Raw genomic sequence first — 27468 nt, forward strand, 5'->3', positions numbered from 1 at the left:
TTACCCTATTGGGCTTTTTTTTTTTTTTTTTTACTTTCCCAGCAATACAATTGTTTTATTTTTGTTTTTCTTTAAATGTAATTTATTTTTGTGTAAAAATGTATAAATAAATAAAAATAATATAGCACAAATAAATAATGTCATTCCTGCAGGTACATCTGAAAAAAGTATTTATCGACAATGATGAAAATGATTACATTTTTAATATTTTACTATATTATATTATTTTAACTAGAAATTTGAATTGAATTTTAAATTTGGGTTATTACTGCTACTGTCACACAAAATAGAAGAAACAGGACACACCAACATCCTCTTTGAAAAAAAAAACAATTTATTTAAATTAACCACATGAGGCACATTTTTAAGTTATATAACAAATAAATTTGTCAGTATACTGAGATGGGAAATAATCAAAACTTGAATAAATAGTATTTGAAGCAACTCACGTCACAAACGGAAAATATTCTGGCATTAATATAGGAATTTGTCATTTATACAAATACAAAGGATGTTTCATCATATGATCATTGTATTATAGTGCTGGTTTTGGAGCCATCACCTTTTGTGTACCCCATGAGATACATGTTTCTGTTCATGGAAAAAGTTTAATCTTATTAGAGAAACACTGTACTGCAATGCACTTATTAATACACATTGCATTGAGGATGTTGCAGTCTTCAAAATGACTTTCAATGCAGAATTATGAGTTTTCAAGTACATTTGAGCCTGATGCATTCAGCTCCATGCATTCAGTCTGTGCTGTATGGGCATGCATGGCAAAACCCATGAAACGGGATATACCTGGATTGTTTTACCCCAAAATTATCCAAACAGGTGCCTCCGATGAGCTCACCAAATGAATGTGCATAACACAAATGACATGGAGGAAACACAAAAGCCCAATGCTCACTTTCTTCAACCGAAAATGTGTGGCTCTCCCAAAAAGTGTCCAGTTTCACTCTCTCCTCGGGCATTTACGATTAATTCAATTCACTTGTCCACAGGTACATTTTCCTTTGATTCAGGCAAAAAAAAAAAAAAAAACTTTAATATTGTGCAGGACTTGCCTTACTGTGCAAGTTTTTTTTTTTTTTTTTTTAGTTTTTTTATGTGTTTTCAAAAGCCACTGCTGTTAAAATGATCTCTTATTACCTAAAAAGCACTGTTAGTCATATTGGTAAGGTGGGGGGGGGGGGGGGTTATTGGGGATCACTGAATATGCAACCTTAGGGCTTGAAAGACAAATATCAAAGTCATGCGATACGATGCGGCATTCGCTAATTTCTGCATCTGAAAACCGGATATTTGAGATAGTCCTTTTATGCACCTGTAATGACTGTGACATGCTCATAGATGGAGACAGGAGAGGGATGAATCTCAGGGGAAACAGAGAGGTTATGGCACTGAGTTATGGGTAAATTGACATGCGACGTGACAAGTGTGTGCTAAATAGACCCTCATTTGGCCTACAGGGTGTGATAGTCCCCTGGGATGAGGGGATGTGGAGACAGGGAACAAAGCGCTCAAGAACAGACAGAAGCCTCTATAGAATTCTGAGCGAGTGCCTTAGGATGTGTGCAAGAGGACCAAGTGTGGGAAAGTCCACAGAGGAGATCCCTGCTTTCACAAAACTGACGATACTGTGTCACACAGCCTTCTTTTTAAATGGGAGATTCTCCAAATATTTCTGAACAAATGTTGAAATACAAGCCTACTGATTATGGTGATGATGATTACGATGATGATCCATACTCATTTAAAATGTTTAAACTTTTTCCCTTCATACATTGTATGTCACCTATTTGGACATTTGACTCTAATAGTGCCACCAAAGCTTCACCTAAAAAAGGCTTATGTGTGCATTGAACTGCAATGCTGTTACAGTAGAATAAAGCATGCATGATTTGATACACATTCAAAGAAGTAAACAGTACACAGTCTCAGTCTGCTGACAGAGTATACAGTAGGTCACATCTGACCCTAAAAAGATGGACGCTGCCCTCTAGTGGCAATACTGAATCTCTTTATTCAGGGTTCCCACCCTTTTTGACCAATGAATTTCATGACTTTTCAATGATTTTTCCAGATGTTTGTGATTTCTGGAAACCATTTTTTTAAATTATTATTACTATTCAGAATGATTGGCTAATGAATCATTCAGACCGATTTGTGAACCATTTCGACCAATGAACTTAAAAAACAACCTTCTCAAAAGAAGAATTCGCTCACAAATCAGATGTCACTTTGGCTTGCGAGCAGGTTCTACACTACACAAGGTGTAAACAAGAGCAATATTTAGACTATTATTTCAAAGCAGAGCATAACTATAAAAACATATATTCACTAAAGAAATTTTCTAGGCCTGGAAAACACAATTTTGAAATTCCCTAATATTGCCAGGTTTTTTATGACCGTAGGAACCCTGTTTATTTCAAGGGTTCTTAATTAACAGTTGGTCCTGCCTCAAACAAATGAAATAAACAATAAAATAAACAAAAAATTAAATAAGCATTAAAAAAATCTGTAACCAAAGATAAAGTTAAAAAGCTTAAGGTTAGCTTAGTTTTTATTGTGCCATATAGAAATCTATTAAGTAAATTTAAAATGTACTGTAAAACTATAAGTCTCTGTACATTAATGGTAATTTTCATGATTATTCTAATCTTAATACATTAATAATATGGTATTATACACTAGACCTGACTTAAAATGCAACACTCAATTTAATACCCTATGTAACAGAGGTTCCCTGCTCTGTCTCCCTATCCACTAAGAGGTCCTTGGTCTGTAAAGGGCTTAAGACCCCTTCTTTATTCAGTCAATGCTCAATGTTTAGACAGACTTAAGCTTTCAGAAGATTATGGACTAATCAAGATTCTTTTATTTTAAAGTAAACTATCATAAATTATGCAGGATGAATAATAAAATGAAAGTAATTAAACACTAAAATAAATCTTATGAAAAGAAAAATAGTAAATAAAATATGGGCTCATCTTGAACAAATGTTTGACGTTTGATCTCTGAGCACCCAATGTGAAGCCACAGCAAAGGAACATTTTCAATGCCTTCCTCTATGAGCATAAAACATCTGCTCAGTATCCAAAAAGGACATCCTTCATTTAGCATGCTTGCTTGCTTGCACTCAACAATACTTGTCCTGTTGTCTGTGTGGCACTCACACAGCTGAGAATGGGTTGAAAGTGTGACACTGTTGTACACTCAGCAATGGCTCACAAAAAACAGAGCACCAATCACATCACAAGCATGCTAAACCTGAACTGGATGCTCATGGACATTCAGTTATCAGCAGATCTTTATGTGCTTCAGTCCTGCCCAGCACAAGGAGCCTTTTCAGAGGTATCATGGTGATCATCAGAAGAATGCCGTGGAAGTGCACACCCTGAAAAGCCCAGACAGAGAGCCAGCATTGCGCTGGCAGTCTCTTCTGCATCACTGCCATCAGCTGGGAGGAAACACAAAAGCACAAATAATAGTCACATAAGAAGATCATAGTAAAACTGTCATAATTTCAAACAAGGCTGATGAAAAATCTAGTTCCCTAAAATTAAAGGAATAGTTCACGCAAAAATGAAAATTCTCTCATCATTTACTCACCCTCATGCCATTCCAGATGTGTATAACTTTCTTTGTTCTGTAGAATACAAACATAGATTTTTAGATGAATATTTCAGCTCTGAAGGTCCTCACAATGCAAGTTAGTGGTTAAAAAAACATTTAAGCTCCAAACAGCACATATGGGCAGCATAAAAGTAGTCCATAAGACTCCAGTGGTTTAATCCATATCTTTAGAAGCGATCCATTCGGTTTTGGGTGAGAACAGACAAATATATAACTCCTTATTCACTATAAATCTTGACATCAGCAGTCTCTAGGCATGATCATGATTTCAGGCTCGATTACACTTCCAAGCGCCATCTAGCGCCCTGCGCATGCATCAAGCACTAGGAAGTGTAAACGAGTTTGAATTCATGATCATGCCTAGAGACTGCAATGGCAAGATGTACAGTGAAAAAGGAATTATATTTTGGTCTGTTCTCACTCAAAACCGAATGGATCGCTTCTGAAGACATTGAGTAATCTTACGGATTAATTTTATGCTGCCTTTATGTCTATTTTTTGTCACCATTCACTTGCATTTTTTAACCCACAGAGCTGAGATATTCTTCTAAAAATTTTAATAAGTGTTCAACAGTAGAAAGAAAGTCCTACACATCTGGGATGGCATGAGGGTGAATAAATGATGAGAGGATTTTTGTTTTTAGGTGAACTATTCTTTTATTATGCTTCCACGAATAGGGTACAAATAAGGGCCTGAAATTATTTTTCAAAAGATGGTCAGTGAAAGGAGTTGCTAAACCTTAAACCCCAGTAGGTTAAAAAAAAAGAAAAAAAAGAGCTATTTTATTTTCAATTAATTTACTGTAAGGTTTGAAATCTTGCAACCCTGTAACCAAAATTTGGGAAATGTCTAAAAAGTTGTTAGATTTATGAAGAAAAAGAAATATTTTAATATTTTTTTCTTACAATAACTTGGATAGCAGGGTTGAATAGCTGAGCTTGATGAATGCAGTCAACATGGAAAGTGCCAATTTTTCATATTAAAGGACTTTGTTTCGTCATCAAGCAAGACTTCTTCTCAGACCTTCAATGCCATTGGTGAGTTAATAAAGAAAGCAATTCGATACAAATTACTAATAACTACTCTAAAATTGTAATCATATTACTGACTTAATGGATTACTTTATAAAAAGGAATCACATTACTAATTACTTTTACATTATTTTCTACATCACTTTTCACAGAAAAGTTTGTTTTTACAACACTATTTCAGAAATATGTGTACTGTAAACCAAGTAATTAAAAGTAATCAACTTATTTGAAATTCAGTAACTGTAATCTGATTACAAGAATTTGAGAATGTAATGCACTATACTACTTTAACTTTTTTAGTACTAAAAAGTTTTTAGATTACAGTAACTAATTACTTTGCAATTAGATTACACCCATGACCAAAAGCACCAGTGAGAAGATCTAACTCCTTTAGAAATCTGCCAACCAAGGATGTCTTGAACTTTACCATTGCTAGAGAGTTCTCCGAGTCTGGGTGGACTGTTGTGTCGAGCTTCTCTATGTTGCACAATGGCTCTGCATTGCCTCTTATGGGTGAACCAGTGGAGCCTCTGACACACTTGCCCACAGTAGACCACCTGCAAACAAATAATAATGAGAAATTATGAAATTGAGTTTGGTTGAGCCAATGTTGCTTTATCAGACTGGCAGGGATGCTCATACAAACAGCAATGATTTCAAAGCAGTTAAGGTACTTAATCACTGAACATATATTTAAAAATTCATAGCAAACAGTGATTCAGAACTGTGAAGAATAATCCCTGCATTGATAGTACAACATATAGTAAAGTGTTTCTTAACTGGGTCGCAGGTCTGTTCGGAATGGGTTGTGCTTTATTCGCGCTAAATATGCTTCTGATCTGAAAACGAGATGCGATTGATGCCTGGTTTAACAGTGAGTGTGCAGCGTGAGCCATCACTGAACCACTTGTGCCAATTAAATGGTCTGCTCCATCCTATTGTATCTCTGGAGTATGAGCCTCAACCGGGCTTTCCTTGATATCACAGGCAGGGTGCAGACCACAACACAAATGCAACTCAGTTGAATTCTTCTTTGAATTTTCTAGTTTAAAGCACTATGGAGGACCTCAAACCCAGGGGTGTAAAGTAACTGAGTAAAAATATTATTTTTTTGGATTTGTACTTTACTTGATTGCAATTTAAACGGAATACTTGCACTTTTACTTAATTATGTTTCCAAATACTGTTTTTTCACTTTTTACTCCTTACAATTTTGTTTAAACTTAAAAAGTACTCATTACATTTTTGCAGATCATTTTCTTTTGTCTTTCTGGACTGATGCTGCCTTTTTACTGCATCCGACAAATGACAGATGACAGACCAGATTTCAGTCATTTTCAAATAGAGTGTCACACAGTGGCTGTGTGGCGTTCCGACCATCTGCAGAGGTGGAATTTCGGATCTGATTTGAGCTTCGGATAATTTGAAATATTTGTGCGACTAGGCCGTATGTGAAAGCCTGACTGAATGTGATGTATTCATTCAAAACTATGAGCACGAAGTGAGAAACGCTGACAGTTTTTGGCCTGCTACTTCTACAGATTGGACAGTTACGAAGTCAAAAATTATCATTCACGTTGCATATATATATATATATATATATGTATATATAAACAAAAGGCCTTTGTAATTAAATGTGTACATGTCATTAATTTCTACACTTGCCTTCATTTTAAATCATATCTATGAATTTCTATTCCCGATTTGCTGAATTATTATTGTTGTCGTTGTTGAGCAACTATTAATTATAATAATAACTATAGAACCAGCAATGATAATGATAAAAATAATAATGATAATAAAAATAATGGAATCTCAGCAAATAATAATTATGAATTTTAGTGAATTTATCCATCTGCTCAACAGCAAGGTTTGGCAGCAAACCTCAGAAAACAATTCACAATACCAATAACATTACTAACTTTCTTCAAAGCTTATTTTTTATTTAATTATTTAAAAAAAAAAAATTTATCTTTCTCTGTGTCTCAAGGGGCTGGGTGCTCTGACATCGCAATTCGTGAGTGCCTTCTCCCATGCAACGAATATTGTGTGACTGTGGCAACGTTGTTGCAAAATAAAATTATGTGATTCATTACACGTCTCAGGGCAGTTCCGAAGTGAAAAGTCCACTGTGTGGCGCTAAAAGCGAGTGAAATGTTCTCCCGAACAGATGAAGTTTTAAAGGTTAATGTTTTATCGAGATTTAAATCAACAAAACCGACCTCCCTACCCTAAACCTTAAACCTAAACCTAACTGATAGTGTCATAAAAAGCAAATGTGACGTGAAAAAACACAATTTCTGAAGCAACCATGTCATTTTGTAGTGCTTCTATGACACTTTTGGCTCACATATCGTCTCGCATGCTCTTCAGGACTTGTACCCCAGTCCTTTGTATTGCAAATGCAACACTCTATCAGTTGAGCTACCGAGAAATTTGATTACACTCAAATAAGCTTGTAAATCTAGTTGGTTATGTGATGCAAATGTTAAAATTAGTCATCCACTATAGTAAAAGTGTTTATATGCAATAAGACAGCACTGTAGGAAGAACAGGGCAATAAGTACGTGTTTATGAACTAATAATCTGTTGTTTTACTCATGATTTGAGTGAAAGGGGATAAAAGTCATTGTTGTTTTAGCGCCTCTAGTGTTCATTCCTGCACCAGGAAACTTCTGTGTTATGTACAACAGGCCACATAAAAATCATTTAGCAAAAATGTAGTTATTGTAACATGATTCTATGACCAGGTTGTGAATGCCACTGGGGGAGTAATATGACAGTCGTCAGAGACAGTAAAAAGGTGACTTAACAAACCAATTGAATTTAACAACATCTCTTAACTTGATTTCATTCTAGCTAGGGAAAAAGTTACTTTTTACTTTTTTAATACTTAAGTACAATTTAATGTAAATAATTTTTTACTTTCACTCAATTATGTTTTTGGCTAGATACTAGAACTTTTAATTGAGTAAAATTTTCACTATCCATACTTTCACTTCAGTATAATTTCGGAGTACTTTTTACACCCCTGGTCAAACCTCTCAAACAGAAGACAGCCCGACAGGACTGAGGAGGAAAAGCGTAACACTGTGCATGCGCCAAAATAATGATTTTTTTAATTTTTTTTTTTCATCCTTATTAAAATGCATCACAAATTAACAATTGTAACATTAACTGTGGTATTTTGACAAAAATGTTATAGTAAATAATCTATGAGGTGGAATCTATTGGACCTAATTTTTTTTTTATTACAACTGAGTCATTTGTAGTTTACATTTTTAAATGTGTTTATTTTTATAACACAATACTACATACTGTATATATTTGTACATATTTACACTACACACACACACATATATATATATATATATATATATATATATATATATACACACACTATATTGCCAAAAGTATTCGCTCACCCATCCAAATAATTGAATTCAGGTGTTCCAGTCACTTCCATGGCCACAGGTGTATAAAATGAAGCACCTAGGCATGCAGACTGCTTCTACAAACATTTGTGAAAGAATGGGCCGCTCTCAGGAGCTCAGTGAATTCCAGCGAGGTACTGTGATAGGATGCCACCTGTGCAACAAGTCCAGTCGTGAAATTTCCTCGCTATTAAATATTCCACAGTCAACTGTCAGTGGTATTATAACAAAGTGGAAGCAATTGGGAATGATAGCAACTCAGCCACGAAGTGGTAGGCCACGTAAAATGACAGAGCGGGGTCAGCGGATGCTGAGGTGCATGGTGCGCAGAGGTCGCCAACTTTCTGCAGAGTCAATCGCTACAGACCTCCAAAGTTCATATGGCCTTCAGATTAGCTCAAGAACAGTGCGTAGAGAGCTTCATGGAATGGGTTTCCATGGCCGAGCAGCTGCATCCAAGCCATACATCACCAAGTGCAATGCAAAGCGTTGGATGCAGTGGTGTAAAGCACGCCGACACTGGACTCTAGAGCAGTGGAGACGCGTTCTCTGGAGTGACGAATCACGCTTCTCCATCTGGCAATCTGATGGACGAGTCTGGGTTTGGCGGTTGCCAGGAGAATGGTACTTGTCTGACTGCATTGTGCCAACTGTGAAGTTTGGTGGAGGGGGGATTATGGTGTGGGGTAGTTTTTCAGGAGCTGGGCTTGGCCCCTTAGTTCCAGTGAAAGGAACTCTGAATGCTTCAGCATACCAAGAGATTTTGGACAATTCCATGCTCCCAACTTTGTGGGAACAGTTTGGGGATGGCCCCTTCCTGTTCCAACATGACTGCACACCAGTGCACAAAGCAAGGTCCATAAAGACATGGATGAGCGAGTTTGGTGTGGAAGAACTTGACTGGCCTGCACAGAGTCCTGACCTCAACCCGATAGAGCACCTTTGGGATGAATTAGAGTGAAGACTGAGAGCCAGGCCTTCTCGTCCAACATCAGTGTCTGACCTCACAAATGCGCTTCTGGAAGAATGGTCAAAAATTCCCATAAACACACTCCTAAACCTTGTGGAAAGCCTTCCCAGAAGAGTTGAAGCTGTTATAGCTGCAAAGCCGACGTCATATTAAACCCTATGGATTAAGAATGGGATGTCACTTAAGTTCATATGCGTATAAAGGCAGATGAGCGTATACTTTTGGCAATATAGTGTATATATATACTGTGTAACATCTGAGGTTGTTACCCATCCTACCAACCACCAGAGGCCCTCTCCCAAATAGTGATCTTCACCCATTTCTTCACTGCTCATTTCCTGTTTACCACATGTATATATAGCCATGCAGTTCCATTGTTCACTGTGAAGTATTGCCAGTTTACCCTGCTTTACTGAGTGTTTTGCCATTGCATCTTGAGTCATGTTATGACCATTGCCTGTTTTTCTGGATTTACTGCTTTTTGGATTACTCTTTGTTTTGTTTGCCTGGGTGCACTGTCTATTTGGTTTATTGGATTTATCTGCCTGCTTTACGACTGCCTGATGTTTTGGATTGTTTGCTTGTCTCTTTTAATTAACTTCCTGCACATGGATCCTAACACCATCTCCATGGCCAGTTCGTTACAGAATACTTTGCCTACCATGGATCCAGCGGAAGTCTCACAGCTCCAGGCTGCATTTGCACACCAGTGCGAGGTTGTAAAGGGTTATTAAGACCAGCTGAATAACATACGAGCCACCAACGAATGTCTGGCTCGCTACATTCACTCACTGCTAACTCCCCATGCTGAACTGGTAAACTTTGCTCTTCCTGACAAGTTTGATGGTTCTGTTGAGAAATGCTGGGGTTTTTTATGACAGTGTAAAGTCTATTTCTCTAATTAACCTGAATCATTTTATCAAGACGCCAAGAAATGTACCTTTTTATGATGTCTCTGCTTACTGGTAAAGCCCTCAATTGGGCCGCTGCTGTTTGGGACAAAGATCCTCGTTTGACTACTTCATTCAACAGATCCACGAACTCTTCAAGTATCCATCGGGTGGTCAAGATATCTCTGTTCAGCTGCTTCATTTATGCCAGGGCCATCGATCTGCAGCAGACTACACAATTCTGTTCAGGACGCTAGCGGCTCAAAGTGGGTGGAACGATGTCACTCTGAAAACTGTTTTCCGTGAGGGGCTTCACCAAGAACTCAAGGTGAAACTGACATGCAAGGGGGTGAGGGTTCTACTCTGTCAGAATTCATTACCATGGCTATCAAGATGGATAACCTGCTTTGTAATGCTCCACGGCCCCAGTTTTAACTCTGCTTCTAAGTCTACAGTCTCAGTATAGGCACAGGCATCCACTGAATCACCCGAACCTATGCAAGTTGTTTACACCTGTGTTTCTATGGAGGAACGCCAACGTCGACGTAACAAAAAACGTTTCTATTACTGTGGTGAACCAAATCATCTCCAATGCTGCATGCCCACACAAGAAATAAAAGTTCCCATGAATCAAAGCTGAAAGTGAGTACCACAAACTTTATCACCTATCCTTCACAGTTTTTTGTTGCCTGTAGATATCTCCACTGGTGATCATATTTTTTTTTTTTTACAGCTTTAGTGGATTCTGGGGCTGCTGGTAAATATTTATTGATGTATGATCTCTTTATTTGAGAGATCATAAAAGAACTCAATATACCCACCATTCAGTGCATTCCAACAATTAATATCACCACAGTTGACCACGCTCCCATTGGTACTGGTATAACCCAACAGAGTGTTCCCATAACCATCAAGATTGGACTATTTCATGTGGAGAACATTTCACTATATGTCTCACTCGCTCAATCCTGGGTCATTCTTGGCTGGCCATCCACAAACCTTCCATATCCTGGAACCAGGATGAGCTCACGCAATGGTCAAGTTTCTGTCATGAACATTGTCTCCATGTTGCTGTCTCCATGCCTTGTCTTACCACCAGCACTGAAAGCCCTGAATTCCAAACAGTAACCATGATTCCCGAGAAGTATGCAGAATTCAATTAAGTTTAGTAAAGTCAAAGCTACACATCCTCCCTGTCCATGGGACTGCACCATTGAACTTCTGTCTAATACAGCTCTACCGAGAAGCAAGGCTTCTCCGTTGTCATGCCCCGAGACCCTAGCTATGGAAACTTACATTGAGGAAGCCCTTGCCTCTGGTTACATCCATCCCTCCACCTCTCCAGCAGCTGCAGGTTCCTCCTTTGTGGAGAAAAACGATGGGAGGTCTATGTATCGACTATCGAGGCCTGAACTCTGTCACCCTGAAATACCGTTACCCACTGCCACTTATCCCCTCAGCTCTTGAACAACTCTGTGAGGCTAAGATTTATACTAAACTCGATCTAAGAAGCACTTATAACCTCATCAGAATCAGAGGAGATGAGTGGAAAACTGTTTCACCACCAGGGGGCACTATGAATATCTGGTCATATTGTATGGACTTGCTAACACCCCCTCTGTTTTCCAGTCTTTTGTCAATGAGATTTTCAGAGACCTACTGAATCAGTGTGTGGTGGCCTACATTGACGACATCCTCATCTACTTCCAAAACAAAGAACAACATATCCATGTCAGGACAGCCCCATCACGTCTTCAGGAACACCAGCTATTTGTCAAGGCAGAAAAATGTGAGTTTCATATCTCCCATATCACGTATCTAGGATACAATATCAGCCACCAAGGTGTAGAAATAGATGTCTCTAAAATCACAGCAGTTACCGAATGGCCTCGACCTTCCACAATCAAAGAACTACAGCGGTTTCTGGGCTTTTCCCATTTCTACCGCCGCTTCATCAGAAACTACAGTAGCATTGCAGCACCATTCACATCATTGCTCAAGGGAAAACCCAACAAGTTGCCACTGAATGATGCCGCATACCAAGCCTTGGTCTCCCTCTAATCAAGCTTCACGACCGCTCCTATACTGAAACACCCTGACCCCAATCTTCCTTTTGTCACTGAAGTAGATGCCTCTGATTGTGGGATTGGAGTGGTCCTGTCACAACGTCACGGAACCCCAGGCAAGGCTTACCCTTGTGCATTTTTCTCCAGAAAGTTAAATTCTGTTGAATGAAACTATGATGTGGGGAACAAGGAATTACTTTCTATGAAGGCAGCACTCAAAGAGTGGAATCACTTGTTAGAGGGGGAAGTCCAGCCGTTCCAAGTTATCACTGATCACAAGAACCTTGAATACATCAAGGCAGCCAAGAGACTGAATCCACGTCAAGCCCGATGGTCATTGTTCTTCACCAGGTTCAATTTTACCGTCACTTACTGCCCTGGCAGCAAGAACAGCAAAGCAGATGTGCTTTCATACAGGCATAATCCACCCCACATCCAACCTCATCCTGGATCAATCCTACCACCTGTCATCATTGCACCGATTAGTTGGGATATCATGGAAGAAATACAACGAGCACAACAACACAAACCATCACCACCTGACTGCCCCCCAACCAAGCTCTTTGTACCACAAGCTCTACGTCTGAGAACCATCCAATGGGTCCACACTTCATTGAGCACAGGACATCCTGGCATCCAAAGAATAATCACTCTGGTACGTAATTCCTTCTGGTGGCCATCTGTAATTCGTGATGTTACTAACTATGTGAAGTCTTGTCAAGTGTGTGCACAATCCAAGACCCCCAGGGAACTGCTTACGGGATTATTCCAACCACTGCCAATACCCCAAAGACCATGGTCCCACCTGTCCATCGATTTCATCACTGACATGCCAAACTCCAATGGATACACCACCATACTGGTAATTATCGACCGTTTTTCAAAATCATGCAGAATTGTCCCTCTCAAGGGTTTACCCATGGCTATGGAAACGGCTAATGCTCTATTCCACCAAGTATTCAGAGTCTATGGATTACTAGAAGACATCGTATCCGATCGAGGTTCATGTCCCGAGTTTGGCAGGCGTTCTTTAAGCAACTGGACATCAATGTGAGTCTCACCTAAAGGCTATCACCCCCAAGCCAACGGACGGGTGGAATGTTTAAACCAGGAGATTGGCAGATATCTTCGGAGCTACTGTAGCCGTGAAGAGAAGTGGAGTGACTTCTTGCCCTGGGCCGAATACGCACAGAATTCCCTCACTCCTACCTCTACAGGGCTAACCCCCTTCCAATGCGTACTGGGCTACCAACCCCTGATGTTTCCTTGGTCAGGAGAACCATCTAGAGTGCCAGCGGTGGATGATTGGATTAGGCAGAGCGAGAGGGTGTGGGACAGCGCACGTGTCCGGCTACAGCGAGCAGTCAGAGCGCAACGCTTTTAGGCTGACTGGCGGAGGTGCCCTCACCCCAACTATCAGCCTGAACAGAGGGTCTGGTTATCCACAAGGGATCTTAAGCTGTGGTTACCCTGCAGGAAGCTCAGTCCAAGATTTGTGGGTCCTTTCAGAATTATCCATCAAATAAACCCAGTTACTTACCGATTAGAGCTTCCTGCTAACTACCTCATCTCTCATTCCATGTGTCCTTGCTGAAACCGGTCCACCCGGCATCTGGCCCTGGAATCATCTGAGGTTGTTACCCATCCTACCAACCACCAGAGAGAGCCCTCTCGTGTGTGTCCGTGTCCGTGTCCGGCCGTGTGGCCGGCCATGCAGTTCCATTGTTCATTGCGAACTATTGCCAGTTTACCCTGCTTTACTGAGCATTTTTCCATTTGCAATTGTTTCTTGATTCATGTTATGACCATTGCCTTTTTTTCTGGATTTACTGCTTTTTGGATTGCCCATTGTTTTGTTTGCCTGATTGGACTGTCTATTTGGTTTATTGGATTTATCTGGCTGCTTTACGACTACGTCTCTCTACCTGCTGTTTTGGATTGTTTGCTTGTGTCTCTCTTAACAAACTTCCTGCACATGGATCCTAACACCGTCTCCATGGCCAGTTCATTTTATATAAATTGGACTAAATACATTGACCTAACCTCAATAATGAGGAGCCATCCATGGTCTTACCTGTGATTCTATGGCATTGTACTGTAAATATTAGGGCAAGTACATGAAGTCTGGACCTCCAAGATTTATGGACAAATTATAGACAGTTTTCCTCCAGTGTAATATGTTCTGTGTGAATGATGTTTAATATTAGAAAATAAACTGGAAAATAAATATAATAGGCTCATATAAATACATTGGCTCATCAAGTTTTAAAAGGGGGTAAAGAAAACATTCTGTATCTTTTGACAATGATATCAAAAACAAATGTCACTTGAAAGGGACATGTATGCCCTTAAACTTAACCTTGAACAAACCTCTTTTAAACATCTTCTCTTATGCAAGATAAAAGAATGCGACACCAGCTACATTAAATACAGGTTACATTTTTTACTATGTTGGTCGCTACTTGATTTCCAATGTAAAATCTGGGTCTGGAAGCAAAACCAGTTGGGAACCACTGTTATAGTACATGATATCTCATGATAACATGGAAACACATGGTACCATTTTGCAGAAGGAGCACTTCTTGTCGGCACCCTTCTCCCCACATGTAGCACAGTACTCTGTGCCCATAAGCACCATCTGGCCCGTCACTGCCTGGGTCAGAACCGAGAAGGCTGTTGTGTCGTTCCTCTGGAAACATGAGAGAGACTGTGAGACATGTTGCATTGAACCATTTTAATTTTCCCTGGTTTGCATCATGTTATGTGCATATAAACAAAAACATATGTTTGCTTTGTTTTTTGTTTTTTTGAAGAAACGTTAATATTTTTGTAGGGTAATTATCAATATACAGTACTGTGCAAAAGTTTTAGGCACTTGTGAAAAATGTTGCATAGTGAGGATGTCTTCAAAAATAATGACATAGTTTTCATTTATCACTTAATGTCTTAAGTCCAGTAAACATAAAAAAAAAGCTAAATCAATATTCGGTGTGACCACCTTTGCCTTTAAAACAGCACCAATTCTCCTAGGTACACCTGGACACAGTTTTCTTGGTTGTTGGCAGATAGGATGTTCCAAGCTTCTTGGAGAATTTACCACAGTTCTTCTGTTTAGGCTGTCTCAATTGCTTCTGTCTCTTTATGTAATCTCAGACTGACACGATGTTCAGTGGGGGGCTTTGTGGGGCCATGACATCTGCTGCAGGGCTCCCTGTTCTTCTATTCTAATAATTTCTATTTGCAAAAGTAATGTTTGGGAGTCTAACAATTATATTTCCTTTTGACACACTAAAGCTGAAGATATAAATAACCATCTTAAGGCCATTGCTTTTGTGAAACATCTTATCTGCTTAAGACTTTTGCACAGTACTGTATTTATGCAACACTTTAATTATTTGTAACGTCTGAAATTGGACTGCAATGAGACAAATAGATATATTTCCCCAAGAGTAGCTCACAAATGCAACCTTTTTACAAATTAAGTAAAATAAGAATACAATTATAAAAGAAAAAAAAATATCTATACTATAATTTTTATTTTATTTTATATATCTTTAAATCAATATTTTCTTTGGTAGTTCACAAAGGCTATACTGAGGGTAATTAAGTTTGTTAAAGACCTATGAAATCAAAATGTGTGTCGTAGTCTGTATGTTCGCTTTGAGTTCATCTATATGCTAGTGCACTCAAAAGTTGTCTACATTTACTTTTTGCAGATGTGCACATTTAAAATATACAGTTTTTTCTCTTTCAGAAAACTCACAAAAATATTGATGACTCATCTAGCAATACACAGAATTTTGTCCAATTAAATGCTCTCTAGAATGAGTATGTCCTTCCCCTAATACCAGCTGCAACTGACCACCAACAGCAAGAAGCAAATCATGGCTCATGGCTGTACGAAAAGCCTATGGCTATTAAAAAATAAAAGAGAGAGAGGACTCCTTGATATGTTCCACCCTAACTTCCCATTTCAAAAGGAAATATGGTAAAAAAAAAAAAAAAAAAACTGTGCTCATCTAGTGATTTCATGGCATCTTCAAAAAATAAAGCATGTTATGTATTTTATAAAGGTGTACTAACAATCTCCACAGGTGCTATGCTTCGGACAAGCTGTTGCAGCAGTGTTGCCTCACAATAAGGAAATTTCAGGATACAATCTCGGATGAACTTCTCCTGGTACTGAGGGAAGCCATCACCATCTCTTCCTTTCAGAAGGCTTGGGAAGAGTAAACAAAATAAAAGTTGTTTTAACTGCATTTGCAGGACCATATAAGAAGCCTAACGATGATGTCACCTCTTCAAGAGGGCGTCCAATTTGTCATCACGTTCCTGCAAGAAGGCCAGACACTTCTGCAGCACGCAACTGATGTAGTGCATCTTCATGGCCAGAACTTCATTTATGTCCTGCTGTTTCACACACTGCTCACACAGCAGATCCATCACACGGTAGCACTTCTCCAGGGCAGCTATATCTACCAGTAAAGGGTTCTCCTTTACCAGCATCACCATCTGAAAATACATAGAAGATGGAAAAAGTTCCCCGAAAATGGGAAGTTAATACAGCAGAGACACCAGCTTTCCTCACAATGCAAGTTTCACGGAGGAAACATGTTTATTACACTGCAAGATTCTGTTAACTGAACCCTGCTGAGTGTGGAGTCAGACACCTTACTCATCAGAAATCTGTGTATGTGAGACAGCCGAGATAGCGCACATAGATGCCATTCGGGATCTGCCACAAAGCACACATGCAAGTGTACCCAGTGGGACTAAATATCATATTACTCTCTGCTCCCATTAACATTCAGCTTTATTTATGTACTTCAGTGGTTATAGCGATACAGTTATAAGCTGTAAGAGGCAACAAAGATTGTTAATCAGGGATAAACAGTGGGGTCCACTAGACCACTATAGTGAAAATGCTTCTATTTTTCATTTTTGTAATTTAACATTTTCTCATTAAAAATTACCCTATCAGCATAATCCTATATTTTCAGTGTGGTCTCAGACTTTAGGACCTCACTGTCAGTGTAAGAGATATGCAGAACACTGAATTCCAGGGCTGTATTCAAAGGGAGGCCATGTTACTGCTCTGTTCTGTAATATAACAAGGATATATTTAGATGGAATAAAAGCAGGACGAGTGTTGGTTAGTGCAAACCGATTCTTACCCTAGTCATGTTACCTTGTATGGTATTCTTATGGGTCAGTGCTATAAAACCATAGACCACTGTATTCCAGTAACATTGTTAGGGTCAATCTGGCGATTTATTGATGCTTGAGTTGTTCCACTGTAATAAGAGTTATATAAACACGCTTGTTTGTTCACTTGGAACATCCTACCTTGACAGGGTTGAGGTTAGTACTCATAATGATTTTATGTAAAGGTCCCGCTAGTTTAGGGGGTAGTTTGGGCTCTCTTTCTGAGCCCTGGGGTCTGGTATAGTATTCCAGCCTCGCAATAGAGAAGAAATTGTTAATCACTGTCACACAGTCATGCTGACCTGCATGGACAGGAAAGAGAAGTAGAAAAATTGAGTTTAAGTGTTCATTTATTAGAAAAGAAAGGGTGAGGATGTGAGTATAGTATGTATCTCTCACCCACAAAGGCAGCCATCTGAGCGGCAGTCCGTCCTACAGAGTTGACAATGTCTGTCTCTGCCCCTGCGTCCAATATCATCTCCGTAATTTCCACATTACCTGTGGGATTATTGCAGATGAGCTGTAAAATTTTTGTGAATGAATTTGGACTGGTTCACCTAAAAAATGAAAATTCTGTCATAATTACTTTCCAACATGGTGTTCAAAATCTGAAAGACTTGACAGCTTGGTGAATGTCCAAGCTGTTCTTTTTCATTCAATGAATGTGACCACAGCTATCCCCATTCTTCTAAATATCTCCTTATGTGTGTGTTTAAACACTTTTTTGTTGTTGTTGTTGTTTAACTGTATACTACAGATGTGCCATTCTAAGGTTCCCTTGAGTGACATTATGCTCTATAAAATGCTGCCATCAAACTGCAGAATGTTTCACGCACATCTTCAATGCCGTTACCAGATTCATAATCTTCATGTTTTGTTATTTAATGCCGGTTGGCATAGGCGCCACCAAATATGCCGATATGTGTAGCAGGAGCGATATCCCAGCTAACAATTTTATGTTCTAATCTGTGACCCAAGATCAAATCTTTTTGGTTGCGCGTTTTCATGGCTAGACAAATAATTCGACAAATATTGGTTTGTTGTCCAAATCTTGTTAACATTTGGTGTGAAAGGTCCTTAAAACTTACAAATATATGTGTTATCAGTGCTGGGTAGATTACTTTGGAATTGTAATCAAATACTGATTAATAATTACATGACTAAAATTAAATTAGTAACATAATCTCTTGGATTACTGTTTTTAGTAATCTAATTGGATTATTTTTTGATGACTTTTGGAATATTTCTGACCAAATTTTTGTTAATTTGATGCCACATGCATTTGAGTAGGATAACATTGTACCATTTTCACAAAATGTTGTTTAAATGCATTTAAGAAAACTTAACTAATGAATGAAAATATGAGAATTGATATGATTTTTTGGGTATCACTCACTATTTGTCTGTTAATGAGTGAAATAAAAAGGTAGTTAAAGGGGCATGAAATACAAAAACATATTTTAACTGATCTGAATAATTCACCAACATACATATATAGAAGAAGAAAAACATGCATTTCTCATGGGAGAGTTTCTAGTATTATAGAAAGGTTATCCAGGGCTTGTTTAACAAATGTGGTCCTAATCCAGCAATTTCAGCATTACAAACACCATCCATGTGAGGTAACAACACAAATGTAATTTACTCCAATTACAAGTACTTGATTATTTAAATTTGATTACGTAATCCAGAGTACATGACATCAGTTACTACCCAGCACTATGTGTATTTTACCTATCTGTGCTATCTGAGCTTATATTTTCTTCCATTTACGCCTCATCCCACCAAGAATTGATTTACCTCATGCCAGGCCATCGTTGAAAATACATATTCATTCTTAAGTGACCTTCCTAGTTAAATAAAGGCTGGATAAAATGAAACTTTCTCACATCACTATTTTCATGAGTAAGGTTACCTGAGAGGCTAGCAAACATGAGGGCAGTATAACCGTAATCATGCTTATTGCAGTTGACATCAGCTCCGTGCTGCAGTAGAAGTCTGCACATGTCTTCTTTACCCTTATAGGCAGCGTGCATTAGTGGGGTCATGCCATACTGAGAAGACAAAGGAAAAAGTTTTTTTATAATGGCTTTACAGCTGCATCACTCAAATCTACCCTTGTACAAATTTCTCACAAATTGTGGATATCCAGGAAATTTGTCCGCAAAATGGCAATTTTGACAAAACACTGGCACTTGTTGAGAGTGACATGAGCTGGTGAGTCATAATCTTTGTTGTTCCTTGGCTGAAGTTGAAAGACTGCGTTGGTGGGACAATGAACGTACAGCACATCTGATTTTGACAGGCTGGATACACTTCTCAACTGCTGTTTCTAACCATTCTAGCCCCAGATGACCTCAAGTAGTCTGTAGGTTACATCTAGTGGCAAGTCTCCATTGTTACACCTCTTTAAGTACCACATACACTACTTAAAAGCCTCTGCCATATGCCTGAATAACAATGAGAAACATATGCTGTTTTTGTTTTATTTTGTTCCAGCTTGGTAAATCCCAATCAGCCGTAGCAGGAGTTTAAATGGCCTGTAAATTACTGCACAGATTTGTCATCTTTATGTTCTTACCTCATCCAGACAGTTAACTCTCACATTTGAATTGCCGAGCAGCTGAGACGCCTCCTGCACATCACCTATTGGCAGAGCACAATCTCAAGTTTATTAGTATTGTATTAGGCATCATGCACATCTCTTGATAATCTGCTAACCACAATTTTATCTCCTGAGTCTGTCTCCATGCAATCTATTCTATATAACAGCACATTGTAAGTAAAACACTGCACGCACAGAAGGGTATTTTCAAGCCACCTTTTTCAAATTATGAGAGGATGTAGTACATATCCTAGCAGAAAAGTTAATTTATGTGTTATGTGATCAAGGCAGATTTGTCAGGGTCCTGTCACTCCGGTTCCACCCTGGCCTTATGTGTCAACCTGGACTAAGCCATCCCTCTGGTTTCCCCCACCCTCCCTCCCTTGGGTGGTACCTTTTGTTCCTCTGCTCCTGCCCTGGTCTGTGCCTCCAGCCCCACCCTAGTTTGTGTTTTTGTCTGTTATGTTTTGTTTTCTGTTTGATGTTCCACTCATGTTTTGTGTTTTCATGTTTGGAGCGTGGTGTCTGAGTCCTGACTCAACATAGTTCCGTTTCTGTTCTGGCTCAGGATCCGTACACTCATGCTCCATGTCTCGTCTTTTGTGAGCGCATGGCTTCAGGTTCGGTCCTCTTGCCATGTGCTTTTCTGTCTTGTGTGTTGTGTGAGCGCACATGGCTGTGTTTGGTCCTTCATCACCATGTGCACTCGTGTCTGTTTTAGTCTCGTGTGTTAGCACATGGCTTTGTGTTTGTCTGCCATGTGCTTCACTGACTCCGTCTCCTCGTTACCCTCATCACTCTGCCTCATTTAGTCCTTGTTATGTTAAATGTCTTCACCTGTTCCGCAACTCATGACATAATGATCCAATCAGCATGGACCCAGCAGGAATTAGTTTTTCTTTTTGTTCACCACTTACCACATGTCGCAGAGCCAAGCAGGCCATGAAACTCCTCAGACTCCAGCAGGAGGAGAAGTTGTGGGGGGGCTGTGTGGGTATGCATTGGAGTTTTTGGCACTGTCCTTGGGTCTGGGGCACAATCAGGCAAGCTTTATGCAATTCTTTAGGGCTGGTCTAAGGGAGCCCATCAGATCTTGTGTCCCAGAAACAGGTGAAGGGGGAAGTCTTGCCGCTACGATCAAGTTTGCATTGAAATGGGAGGAGTTTATCTCCGTCTGTGCCTCAGAGGACTTCCTTCCTTCATCCCAGCCCGAGGTCAACAATACTCCCTCACCGGCAGCAGACACGGCTGACCGGCAGGAGGCGGAGGAGGCTGCTGCTGACCGGCAGCAGGCAGAGGAGGTGCCTGCTGTTGACCGGCAGGAGGTGGAGGAGAAGCCTGCTGTTGACCACCAGGAGGTGGAGGAGGAGCCTGCTGTTGACCGCCAAGAGGTAGAGGTGGAGCTTGCTGTTGACCGCTAGGAGGTGGAGGAGGCTGCTGCTGACCGCCTGGAGGCGGCAGTCATTCCCGTGGTCGACCCCCAGGAGGTGGCGGCCATTCCTATTGCAGTGTTTCCGACTGTCCAGAGGAGGAGGAGAGGGAAGCCGAGTAAGATGCCCGATCCCCAGTCACTGCCAGCGCTCCCAACCACGGCAGCTGTCAAGTTCCCTGAGGCCATTGACAAGCCTGTCTTGTTCCCTGAGGCTGTCGACGAGCCCGTCCTACTCCCTGTGGCCATTGACAAGTCTGTCCAGTTCCCCGTGGCTGCTGATAAGTCTGTCCAGTTCCCTGAGGCTGTTGATAAGCCTGTCCAGTTCCCCGTGGCTGTTGACAATTCTGTCCAGTCCCCAGTGACTGTTGACAAACCAGTCCAATCCCCTGTGACCACTGATGCACCGGTCCAGTCCCCTGTGACTTGATGATCCTGTTCAGTCCCCTGTGACTGCTGACAATCCTGTTCAGTCCCTTGTGACTGCTGACGATGCTGTTCAGTCCCCTTTGACGATCCTGTTCAGTCCCCTTTGACCGTTGACGATCCTGTCCAGTGCCCTGTGATAGTTGACGATCCTGTCCAGTCCCCTGTGACCATCGACGATCCTGTCCAGTTTCACTATCCAGTCTGCCCAGCCTCCTGCGGCCATCAAAGACCAGCTTGCTCTGTCCGCTGTGGACCGCCAGGAGGCGGAGGAGCCCGCTGCTCTTTCCAACCACAAGAGGAGAAGGAGGAGGAAGAGGAGAGTGGTCCCCGCATCAGGGTCTGCTGCAACATTCTAGGAGGGGTCCGAGCCCACTGCAGCTACTGCCCAGCCTGACCCTTTGCCTGCAGCCGTCCAGTCTGACCCCTGTCCAGTGGCCGCCCAAGTCAGACCCTAGTCCGGTGGTTGTCCATGTCCAGTCAGACCCTACGCCAGCGACCGCCGCCCATTCTGATCCCATGCCAGCAGCCGCCACAGACCTGACCCTCTGCCCAGCGGCCACCATGGACATCACCCTATGCCCAGCTGCCAACGAACAGTCTGCCCAGTCTGTCCAGCCCTCTGGGCTCCTTGCCCAATCTTTCCAGCCCTCTGGGGTCCCTGCCCAGTCTGTCCTGTGCAGCCACTGACATAATCTGCCCAGTGGTCAAGGATTATCCGTTGCTGAACCCAGCTGCTCAGACCTTGCCTCAGGCTCCAAGTTCTCCTCTGGCTTCGTCCTGGCCTCCCGGTCCATCCAGGCCTCCGGGTCCTTCTCCGGCTCCGCAATGGCCTTCCAGGCTATCTAGGCATCTGGATGCTCTTCCGGTTCCACACTGGCCTTATGTGTCACCCTGGACTAAGCCATCCCCCTGGTTTCCCCCACCCACCCTCCCTGGTCTGTCATCTGCCCCTCTGCCTGACCCATTCCATTTCCCCAGCCTCCCGACTCTGCCCCTTACTTGGAGCCATCCCCCTGGTTTCCCCCACCCTCCCTCGGGTGGTACCTTTTGTTCCTCCGGTCCTGCCCTGGTCTTTGCCTCCAGCCCTGCCTTATTGTGTGTTTTTGTCTGTTATATTTTGTTTTCTATTTGATGTTCCCCTTGATGGGATGACAGGTGGCGTCCCTTTGAGGGGGGTAGGGTCAGGGTCCTGTCTCATTGTCAGTCATGTTTTAAGTGGTGACAGGATCCTGACACTCATTTTCTGTGTTTGTGTTTTCATGTTCAGAGTGTGGAGTCTGGGTCCTGACTCAGCCTAGTTCGGTTTATGTTCTGCTTTGGGATCCGTACACTCATGCTCCATGTCTCGTCTTTTGTGAGCGCATGGCTTTGGGTTCAGTCCTGAGTGTTGTGTGAGTGCACATGGCTGTGTTTGATCCTTCATCACCATGTGCACTTGTGTCTGTTTTAGTCTCGTGTGTTAGCACATGTCTTTGTGTTTGTCTGCCATGTGCTTCCCTGACTCCGTCTCCTTGTTACCATCACCACTCTCCCTCGTTTAGTCCTTGTTTTGTTAATTGTCTTCACCTGTTCCTCATGTGCCCTACCGGTACATATTGTGCTCCTTTTCCTTTTGTGTTTATCGGATCATTTTGTTCTCATGTTCAGTCTGTGTTTTGCTGCTGTCCAGTCCGGTTTGTAATTTGTTTTTCAGTAAGTCCTTTGTTGTTTTTTCTTCTTTAGTTGTTTTCTCCCTTGAGAGTGTTTTGTTTTCCCTGTTTGTATTGCATATTTAATAAATCTTTTTCCACATTCCTGCCTTTGGGTCCTCATTCCTGATGCAATTTGTGACAATATTATGTGACTGAACCACACATCAGCATCCCTATTATATCAAACTTAAGTCTTTATCACTTGAAACAATAACTTTTTTACATCTAACCCCCCCCCCCCCCACACACACACACACACACAAGTACATATTAAATGTCACAATGCTGAATATAGAATGAATGAATGAATGAACACCTTTCATTCATCCATTCATTCAAGTTCAACTGGAATTGTGTTCCTAGTGTTTCTCAATCCTTTCCTGGAGTACCACTAACACTACATATTTTGGATGTCTCCTTTATCCTACACACCTGATTAGCTCATTAGTAGAATGCTCCTTGATCTGAATTGAATGTGTCAAATAAGGGAGACCTCGGAAATGTGTAGTGTTAGGGGGCTTTCACACTGGGCACGTTTGCTGCCATCCGATTCCGAGTGTGATTGTTCCCGGTGCCCCCCGCAGTATTGGTCTGGTTTCACACTCACTTGATTCTATTGAACCCTGGTCCATTTGCGTTCATTTATGTCATCACAAACACGCATGGAGAACACAACGCGACTCATCATACTTTTTGTTTTTTGTTTTTTTGGTGCCATTATGCACAGCGTAACTCATCAGATGTCCAGGGAAGGGGGCTTGCTGCTGCTCGCAAATGGCGTTTTTTGAGGAGACAGCTGATTGCAAGGAATTCATTTACATCTTTGTTTACACTGCACGCTTACTCACGCTCGTGTCCAAGGTGAAGTTATCGCCACTGTCATCTCCTATTATACCCTATATTTATAACCTATAATAGTATTTATATATAGTATTTATAAGGTGTATAGATAGATAGACAGACAGTATTTATAGTGTTGATTGTACTTGTATGTCATTGTGGTGTCATTACTTTTTTGGGACTTTCAGGAATGTGTGGATCCTCGTGTGTTGTCGAAACTAATGATGTCGTCATCGGTTAAAACGCATGCGCAGGTTACTTTACTTCCTGAACGAGTGCGCATCCGAGTCCGAGTTGCTTTCACATTCACGCGAATCGCACTACAGGTCCAGTGCAACCGAACTCAGACCACCTTCTACAGATAGTCTTGGGTTCGGTACCGCGGTGCGCTCCCCGGTCCGCATGACAGCTTTCACATTACCAATTTTTCATGCGAACCGTTCTCTGTTTCTAACTAAACTGCCCTTAGGGGGCTTTCACACTGGGCATGTTTGCTGCGGTCCAATTCCGAATGCGATTGTTCCCGGTGCCCCCTGCAGCGTTGGTCTGGTTTCACACTCACTTGATTCTATCGAACCCCGGTCCATTTGCGTTCATCTTACATCATCACATACATGCATGGAGAACACAATGTGACTCATCATACTTTTTGTTTTTTTGTTATTTTGGTGCCATTATGCACAGCAGAGTGAATGACAACTGCGTATATGTGCGCTTCATGGTGTAACTCATCAAATGTCCAGGGGAAGGGGGCTTGCTGCTGCTCCCAAATGGCATTTTTTGAGGAGACATTTTTGCAGGGAATTCATAGGCATCTTTGTTTACACTGCACGCTTACTCACGCTCGTGTCCAAGGTTATCGCCACTGTCATCTCCTATTATACCCTGTATTTATAACCTATAATAGTATTTATATATAGTATTTATAAGGTGTATAGATAGATAGATAGATGTCGTCATCGGCTAAAACGCATGCGCAGGTTACTTTACTTCCTGAAGGTGTGCACCCGAGTCCGAGTTGCTTTCACATTCACGCGAATCGCGCTACAGGTCCATTGCAACCGAACTCAGACCACCTCCTACATGTAATCTCGGGTTCGGCACCGCGGTGCGCTCCCGGTCCTCATGACAGCTTTCACATTACCAATTTTTCACCCTTTAGTGGTACTCCAGAACAGGATTGAGAAACACTGTTTTAGAACATTTAAACAAGATGCACTGAATGTAGAACTGAAAAACAGTAAACTAAACAGTGATTTCTAATACCTGCAGCAGCCACCTGTAGCATCTGTCTCTCTTCAGGTGCCAGTTCACCTTTCTTCGGATGGGACATACTATGCGTCGTCATGTTCATAACAATCATTTATTATTAATTATTTACGATATTTATTTAGAATATTTATAAGAAATGTGCTTCCTCAGAACACAGGGTACCTTGATCGGTAAATGTAACTGCAGGGAAATCTGACCAATTTATAACACTAAAGCGCTCAACATTTTTAGTTGATACCACTTGGAAATCAAAAGGGGGGATGGGGCGGATATCAGAGTGGCAAGATGTGAAGGAGTCATGAAAATGTTACAATTTCAATCTTCCCTTTTATTATTAATGCATTATAAGTAAAAAAAAAAATAAAAAAAAATTTTCATTAAAATAAACTTAATAGCAAGGTCCATTATTACCATCATTATTATGTCGCACGAATTACCCCTCTTGAAGATAGACTCGTCCAGTCTTATTTAACTTGCCTGTTCAATTGGTGGTGTGAGATACTGCGCAGCGGTGCTCTAACTCGTTACTGAGTGAATCACAGACAGGTAAATACAATCACATGACGGACTGTTAGGATGCAAAGATTACTCATTTTAATAACAAGGTTTTGATTCGAGTCTCATCCGGTTTTTTTTTTTTTTCATACCTATGTATGTTAATTAGTTTCATACAAAAAAAAAAAAATGTACATTTGTAAGGATACGGAAGATTTTAACTGGTGGAGCAGAGACACGTCAGATTGCCGGCTTTCTATAAAAGTGGACTGGATCCTTATGACTTGAAACTTTTGACGTGTCCAGTGACATTTCTGTAATTTGCAATAATGTTTTTATGTACAAGTAATATAGAAACAAGTTGACAACAAAATCTCCTGTTCTTCAGGTACAAGTGGATCAACATTTTTAATTTTGCCATAGTCACTGATCTTCTCTGTTTGCTAAAATCAGACATGTATTAGTGCCTCATCCATATTATTGAAAATATATACTGAAAGTGTACTGCATTCAATAGACATATTTGTTTTTATTTTGAACAGTATATTTATTGTTTTATCTATATTGTATATCCAAATATAACAAATGTCTTTTGTGGGATGTTTTGCTTTGACAAAGTGTGCTTTTGATATCTTTCCTTAAAATAAGTGGTACTTGGTTTGATATTTTGCTGTTATGTGTTATGATGTAATAATCTTATAATGAAAGTTACTTTAAAGTATTTATTTATGAATTGACTGATTGATTGGTTTACTGTAATATGTTTATTAATATTTGAACAGTAATATTTATATCCTTTCAAAACTTTTTGCCCTGTGCAGTGTCCCAACACCTCATTCCGGCTTTGAATCCAGGTTCTCTTCCTGGAATGCCACAGCTGGTGTGTTATTCTTGGCTATGAAGCACTAATAAATTGGGACCGGCAACAGATAAAGAGTGTGTGTTATGGAACATAAACATTCAGCTATGTGACAGCTCACACAAGTCTCATCTGGCGGCCTAGAAAGAATATCATTTGTGGTCGGCAGAGATTTAAGGTGATGTTGGTCCATAGTTTAATTAGACCGTGTTTTATGACTGGGAATGTCACCTACATATTGGCAGCAAATGCAAGAATGGTGAGGTTAAAAAGAACTTGAATGCGTATTGTGAGCAAAGAGCTGAGTTGCATGGTGTAATGCATTAATTGGAGGGTGATTTCGAATGTGAGAGGACGGAATGGCCAAGTTCGGAATGACATACTACTATACTCTTACTATTTCTGTCATATACAGATATGGCAGAAGTAGTAAGAGTAGTATGGGTGGTGCTGATTCGAACTCAGCCAGTGAGTCTGATGTAAGCCCCTCTCGCTCCACTGGGACTCCCGCCTGCTGTAATCTAATTAAGACCCGATTCTGACTTCTGACTTGCATCAGCGACTCTCTCACTCTCTCCTCCTCACTGTGTTTCCAGTCACACTGGTACT

General features: G+C 40.8%; 1 protein-coding gene and 1 pseudogene across 1 annotated transcript in view; one reads left to right on the forward strand and one right to left on the reverse strand.

Annotated features, from left to right (window-relative positions):
* Positions 1–25566, reverse strand: LOC127421035 (ankyrin repeat and MYND domain-containing protein 2-like; annotated as a pseudogene).
* A 432-nt stretch (positions 25567–25998) lies between these two features.
* The window catches only part of LOC127421131 (eIF5-mimic protein 1), a 28943-nt gene continuing 27473 nt past the window's right edge, over positions 25999–27468 (forward strand). The window contains exon 1 of the mRNA XM_051663922.1: positions 25999–26051. The gene's annotated coding sequence lies outside the window, so the exon portion shown is untranslated. The remainder of the gene's footprint in view (positions 26052–27468) is intronic.

Source organism: Myxocyprinus asiaticus, chromosome 30, assembly GCF_019703515.2.
Source record: "Myxocyprinus asiaticus isolate MX2 ecotype Aquarium Trade chromosome 30, UBuf_Myxa_2, whole genome shotgun sequence".
NCBI lineage: Eukaryota > Metazoa > Chordata > Actinopteri > Cypriniformes > Catostomidae > Myxocyprinus > Myxocyprinus asiaticus.